This window comes from Xyrauchen texanus, chromosome 38 (assembly GCF_025860055.1).
Source record: "Xyrauchen texanus isolate HMW12.3.18 chromosome 38, RBS_HiC_50CHRs, whole genome shotgun sequence".
Taxonomy (NCBI): Eukaryota; Metazoa; Chordata; class Actinopteri; order Cypriniformes; family Catostomidae; genus Xyrauchen; species Xyrauchen texanus.
In genome coordinates, this window is record NC_068313.1 from 38,063,797 (window position 1) to 38,072,347 (window position 8,551).

Consider the following 8,551-nt stretch of genomic DNA (forward strand, 5'->3'; position numbering starts at 1 on the left):
GCTTGTGTTGTTGTAGTTATCCAGTGCGAGAGCGGTAATGTGGAGCTTGTGTTGTTGTAGTTATCCAGTGTGAGAGCGGTAATGTGGAGCTTGTGTTGTTGTAGTTATCCAGTCGTGAGAGCGGTAATGTGGAGCTTGTGTTGTTGTAGTTATCCAGTGCTGAGAGCGGTAATGTGGAGCTTGTGTTGTTGTAGTTATCCAGTGTGAGAGCGGTAATGTGGAGCTTGTGTTGTTGTAGTTATCCAGTGCGAGAGCGGTAATGTGGAGCTTGTGTTGTTGTAGTTATCCAGTGTGAGAGCGGTAATGTGGAGCTTGTGTTGTTGTAGTTATCCAGTGCGAGAGCGGTAATGTGGAGCTTGTGTTGTTGTAGTTATCCAGTGCGAGAGCGGTAATGTGGAGCTTGCGTTGTTGTAGTTATCCAGTGTGAGAGCGGTAATGTGGAGCTTGTGTTGTTGTAGTTATCCAGTGTGAGAGCGGTAATGTGGAGCTTGTGTTGTTGTAGTTATCCAGTGCGAGAGCGGTAATGTGGAGCTTGTGTTGTTGTAGTTATCCAGTCGCGAGAGCGGTAATGTGGAGCTTGTGTTGTTGTAGTTATCCAGTGTGAGAGCGGTAATGTGGAGCTTGTGTTGTTGTAGTTATCCAGTGTGAGAGAGGTAATGTGGAGCTTGTGTTGTTGTAGTTATCCAGTCGCGAGAGCGGTAATGTGGAGCTTGTGTTGTTGTAGTTATCCAGTGCGAGAGCGGTAATGTGGAGCTTGTGTTGTTGTAGTTATCCAGTGCGAGAGCGGTAATGTGGAGCTTGTGTTGTTGTAGTTATCCAGCGTGAGAGCGGTAATGTGGAGCTTGTGTTGTTGTAGTTATCCAGTGCGAGAGCGGTAATGTGGAGCTTGTGTTGTTGTAGTTATCCAGTGCGAGAGCGGTAATGTGGAGCTTGTGTTGTTGTAGTTATCCAGTGTGAGAGCGGTAATGTGGAGCTTGTGTTGTTGTAGTTATCCAGTGTGAGAGCGGTAATGTGGAGCTTGTGTTGTTGTAGTTATCCAGTGTGAGAGAGGTAATGTGGAGCTTGTGTTGTTGTAGTTATCCAGTGTGAGAGCGGTAATGTGGAGCTTGTGTTGTTGTAGTTATCCAGTGTGAGAGCGGTAATGTGGAGCTTGTGTTGTTGTAGTTATCCAGTGCGAGAGCGGTAATGTGGAGCTTGTGTTGTTGTAGTTATCCAGTGTGAGAGCGGTAATGTGGAGCTTGTGTTGTTGTAGTTATCCAGTGTGAGAGCGGTAATGTGGAGCTTGTGTTGTTGTAGTTATCCAGTGCGAGAGCGGTAATGTGGAGCTTGTGTTGTTGTAGTTATCCAGTGTGAGAGCGGTAATGTGGAGCTTGTGTTGTTGTAGTTATCCAGTGTGAGAGCGGTAATGTGGAGCTTGTGTTGTTGTAGTTATCCAGTGCGAGAGCGGTAATGTGGAGCTTGTGTTGTTGTAGTTATCCAGTGCGAGAGCGGTAATGTGGAGCTTGTGTTGTTGTAGTTATCCAGTGCGAGAGCGGTAATGTGGAGCTTGTGTTGTTGTAGTTATCCAGTGTGAGAGCGGTAATGTGGAGCTTGTGTTGTTGTAGTTATCCAGTGCGAGAGCGGTAATGTGGAGCTTGTGTTGTTGTAGTTATCCAGTGTGAGAGCGGTAATGTGGAGCTTGTGTTGTTGTAGTTATCCAGTGCGAGAGCGGTAATGTGGAGCTTGTGTTGTTGTAGTTATCCAGTGCGAGAGCGGTAATGTGGAGCTTGTGTTGTTGTAGTTATCCAGTGTGAGAGCGGTAATGTGGAGCTTGTGTTGTTGTAGTTATCCAGTGTGAGAGCGGTAATGTGGAGCTTGTGTTGTTGTAGTTATCCAGTGTGAGAGCGGTAATGTGGAGCTTGTGTTGTTGTAGTTATCCAGTGCGAGAGCGGTAATGTGGAGCTTGTGTTGTTGTAGTTATCCAACGTGAGAGCGGTAATGTGGAGCTTGTGTTGTTGTAGTTATCCAGTGCGAGAGCGGTAATGTGGAGCTTGCGTTGTTGTAGTTATCCAGTGTGAGAGAGGTAATGTGGAGCTTGTGTTGTTGTAGTTATCCAGTGTGAGAGCGGTAATGTGGAGCTTGTGTTGTTGTAGTTATCCAGTGTGAGAGCGGTAATGTGGAGCTTGTGTTGTTGTAGTTATCCAGTCGTGAGAGCGGTAATGTGGAGCTTGTGTTGTTGTAGTTATCCAGTGTGAGAGAGGTAATGTGGAGCTTGTGTTGTTGTAGTTATCCAGTGTGAGAGCGGTAATGTGGAGCTTGTGTTGTTGTAGTTATCCAGTGCGAGAGCGGTAATGTGGAGCTTGTGTTGTTGTAGTTATCCAGTGTGAGAGCGGTAATGTGGAGCTTGTGTTGTTGTAGTTATCCAGTGTGAGAGCGGTAATGTGGAGCTTGTGTTGTTGTAGTTATCCAGTGCGAGAGCGGTAATGTGGAGCTTGTGTTGTTGTAGTTATCCAGTGTGAGAGCGGTAATGTGGAGCTTGTGTTGTTGTAGTTATCCAGTGTGAGAGCGGTAATGTGGAGCTTGTGTTGTTGTAGTTATCCAGTCGTGAGAGCGGTAATGTGGAGCTTGTGTTGTTGTAGTTATCCAGTGTGAGAGCGGTAATGTGGAGCTTGTGTTGTTGTAGTTATCCAGTGCGAGAGCGGTAATGTGGAGCTTGTGTTGTTGTAGTTATCCAGTGTGAGAGCGGTAATGTGGAGCTTGTGTTGTTGTAGTTATCCAGTGCGAGAGCGGTAATGTGGAGCTTGTGTTGTTGTAGTTATCCAGTGTGAGAGCGGTAATGTGGAGCTTGTGTTGTTGTAGTTATCCAGTGTGAGAGCGGTAATGTGGAGCTTGTGTTGTTGTAGTTATCCAGTGTGAGAGCGGTAATGTGGAGCTTGTGTTGTTGTAGTTATCCAGTGTGAGAGCGGTAATGTGGAGCTTGTGTTGTTGTAGTTATCCAGTGTGAGAGCGGTAATGTGGAGCTTGTGTTGTTGTAGTTATCCAGCGCGAGAGCGGTAATGTGGAGCTTGTGTTGTTGTAGTTATCCAGTGTGAGAGCGGTAATGTGGAGCTTGTGTTGTTGTAGTTATCCAGTGTGAGAGCGGTAATGTGGAGCTTGTGTTGTTGTAGTTATCCAGTGTGAGAGGTAATGTGGAGCTTGTGTTGTTGTAGTTATCCAGTGTGAGAGCGGTAATGTGGAGCTTGTGTTGTTGTAGTTATCCAGTGTGAGAGCGGTAATGTGGAGCTTGTGTTGTTGTAGTTATCCAGTGCGAGAGCGGTAATGTGGAGCTTGTGTTGTTGTAGTTATCCAGTGCGAGAGCGGTAATGTGGAGCTTGTGTTGTTGTAGTTATCCAGTGTGAGAGCGGTAATGTGGAGCTTGTGTTGTTGTAGTTATCCAGTGTGAGAGCGGTAATGTGGAGCTTGTGTTGTTGTAGTTATCCAGTGCGAGAGCGGTAATGTGGAGCTTGTGTTGTTGTAGTTATCCAGTGTGAGAGCGGTAATGTGGAGCTTGTGTTGTTGTAGTTATCCAGTGTGAGAGCGGTAATGTGGAGCTTGTGTTGTTGTAGTTATCCAGTGTGAGAGCGGTAATGTGGAGCTTGTGTTGTTGTAGTTATCCAGTGTGAGAGCGGTAATGTGGAGCTTGTGTTGTTGTAGTTATCCAGTGTGAGAGCGGTAATGTGGAGCTTGTGTTGTTGTAGTTATCCAGTGTGAGAGCGGTAATGTGGAGCTTGTGTTGTTGTAGTTATCCAGTCGTGAGAGCGGTAATGTGGAGCTTGTGTTGTTGTAGTTATCCAGTGTGAGAGAGGTAATGTGGAGCTTGTGTTGTTGTAGTTATCCAGTGTGAGAGCGGTAATGTGGAGCTTGTGTTGTTGTAGTTATCCAGTGTGAGAGCGGTAATGTGGAGCTTGTGTTGTTGTAGTTATCCAGTCGCGAGAGCGGTAATGTGGAGCTTGTGTTGTTGTAGTTATCCAGTCGTGAGAGCGGTAATGTGGAGCTTGCGTTGTTGTAGTTATCCAGTGCGAGAGCGGTAATGTGGAGCTTGTGTTGTTGTAGTTATCCAGTGCGAGAGCGTAATGTGGAGCTTGTGTTGTTGTAGTTATCCAGTGCGAGAGCGGTAATGTGGAGCTTAGTGTTGTTGTAGTTATCCAGTGCGAGAGCGGTAATGTGGAGCTTGTGTTGTTGTAGTTATCTAGTGCGAGAGCGGTAATGTGGAGCTTGTGTTGTTGTAGTTATCCAGTGCGAGAGCGGTAATGTGGAGCTTGCGTTGTTGTAGTTATCTAGTGCGAGAGCGGTAATGTGGAGCTTGTGTTGTTGTAGTTATCTAGTGCGAGAGCGGTAATGTGGAGCTTGTGTTGTTGTAGTTATCCAGTGCGAGAGCGGTAATGTGGAGCTTGTGTTGTGTAAATGTGTGTTAGTTTAGCTGGTCTTTAATGGGAAATACTGACCACAGAACAGTTTCTGTGATTATTGTTTTTCCTTCTCTTGGGTCTTTGCATGTTTGCTGGAAGCTTTTGGGTTAACTGGACATGACATTTAAGTTCTAATATGAATATATTTATATTTATAATTTAACTATACATTAATAAGGGTTGTTTGTATAAGTGATGGGAGTATATCACACAAGTCTTAAATAACAGTGATAGTTCAGTCAAAAATAAATATTCTTTCATCATTTATTCACCCTCATGCTGTTCCCATATTTGTCTCTTTTGTTGGATGAGAACTGAAACTGCAATGAAAGTGAATGGTGACTGAAAACTCAATTCTGTCTAACGTTTCCTTTTGTGTGTCACTGAAGAAAGTCAAATACGTCTACAACAACATGAGCATGAGTAAACGATGACAGGATTATTTTTTGGGGTGATCTTGTGGTTAGGTTTAGGGTTATTACAGTCAGTTATAGCACACTGTAAACACTAATGATGTCATTCAAAGAGGTTTTAAATCTTTTGCAGCATTATTTATGTTTTTAGCACATTAGTTGTTCATCATTAGTTGATGTCCTCTTTGGTCCCGGTTTACACTATTATCAGTTCTGCTTGTGTAACTGAAGTTCTGGTGTCTATGCACCTCTGTGGAGAAATACATTTATTTAATGACTGACCTAGAATCAGTTATAATCTTCATTATTGATGCTGGGTTATTATAATGACCTATATTTGAGCCCATTCAGTTAAAATTATTAAGTTGAAACAACAACATTTAAATAGCAAGTCTGAGTTAAGTCTACTTGCATCTAGTTACTTTAACTCTAATACATAAGTTCATTGTATGTAAACACTACTAAATAAATTACACAGATGCATTTCTCAATTCAACTGAGCGATCGAGTCACTAATGAATGTTTTCAGTGTCTATATTACTGTAATATATGATCCTAAACGATCGTCAAACTCTTGTGAGAGATGTGTGTCTGCAGTGCATGTCCAGCAGAGGGCGCTGTTTTCCAGAGAGAAATCACACACTCACACGCACACACACACACACACACTCACACACTCTCTCTCTCACACACATACACACACTCTCTCTCTCTCACACACACATACTCTCACACACACTCTCTCTCTCACACACACACACACGCACTATATACACACACTATATACGCACACTATATACACACACTATAAACACACACTATATACACACACTGTACACACACACACTATAAACACACACACTATACACACACACTATACACACACACACTATATTTGAATTTTATTGAATTTTATTGTTGAGGATAACCCCTTGAGATGAAACATCTTGTTTTCGAGGGGGTCCTCTATACACACACACTATACACACACACACTATACACACACACACTATACACACACACACACTATACACACACACACTATACACAAACACACACTATACACACACACACACTATACACAAACACACACTATACACAAACACACACTATACACACACACACTATACACACACACACTATACACAAACACACACTATACACACACACACTATACACACACACACTATACACACACACACTATACACACACATTATACACACACTATACACACACACACTATACATACACTATATACACACAGACTATACACACACACTATACATACACACTATACACACACACTATATACACACACACTATACACACACACACTATACACACACACACTATACACAAACACACACTATACACACACACACACTATACACACACACACTATACACACACATTATACACACACTATACACACACACACTATACATACACTATATACACACAGACTATACACACACACACTATACATACACACTATACACACACACTATATACACACACACTATACACACACACACTATACACACACACACACACTATACATACACACTATACACACACACTATATACACACACACTATACACACACACACTATATACACACACACTATATACACACACACTCTCACACTATATACACACACACTATACACACACACAATACACACACATACTATATACGCTCACACTCTCAGACTCACACTATATACACACACACACTATACACACACACACTCTCACACACACACACTATACACACACACATATACACACACACACTCTCACACTCACACTATACACACACACTCTCACACACACACACACTATACACACACACACAATACACACACACACTATACACACACACACTATACACACACACACTATATACACACACACACTATACATACACACACACTATATACACACACACTATACACACACACACTATACATACACACACACACTATATACGCACACACTATACACACACACACTATACATACACTATACACACACACACTATACACACACACTATACATACACTATATACACACACACTATACACGCACACACTATACACACACACACTATACATACACAATATACACACACACTATACACACACACACTATACACACACACACTATTCACACACACACTATACATACACACTATACACACACACTATATACACACACACTATACACACACACAATACACACACACACACTATACATACAAACTATACACACACACTATACACATGCACACTATACACATGCACACTATACACACACACACTATACACACACACACTATACATACACTATATACACACACACTATACACACACACTATACATACACACTATACACACACACTATATACACACACTATACACCCACACACTATACATACACACTATACACACACACTATATACACACACACTCTCACACTCACACTTTATACACACACACTATACACACACACACTATATACGCACACACTCTCACACTCACACTATATACACACACACTATACACACACACTATATACACACACACTCTCACACTCACACTTTATACACACACACTATACACACACACACTATATACGCACACACTCTCACACTCACACTATATACACACACACTATACACACACACACTATACACACGCACACTATACATACACACTATACACACACACTATATACACACACTATACACCCACACACTATACATACACACTATACACACACACTGTATACACACACACTCTCACACTCACACTATATACACACACACTATACACACACACACTATATACACACACTCTCACACTCACACTATATACACACACACACTATACACACACACACTACTCACACACACTCTCACACACACTATACACACACACACTATACACACACACACTCTCACACACTATACACACACACACTATACACACACTACACACTATACACACACACTACTACACACACACACTATACACACACACACACTCACACACACACACTATACACACACACACTATACACACACACTATACACACACACTATACACACACACACACACTCTCACACACACACACTATACACACACACACTACACACACACACACACACACAGTATACACACACACTATACACACACACACTCTCACACACACACACTATACACACACACACACACACAGTATACACACACACACTATACACACACACACTCACACACACACACTATACACACACACACACACACTATACACACACACACACACACACACTATACACACACACTATACACACACACACTCTCACACACACACAATACACACACACACTATACACACACACACACACACACAGTATACACACACACACTATACACACACACACTCTCACACACACACACTATACACACACACACACTATACACACACACACACACACACACTATACACACACACACTATACACACACACACTCTCACACACACACAATACACACACACACTATACACACACACTCTCACACACACTCACAACATGAGGAATAATTGTGTTTATTGTGTTATTCAGCTGACCGTGTTCTTTACAGAAGCTTCAGTGATGAAAGAAATGCAAATATTCGTCTTAATCAGGTGAAAGTATAAAAATACATG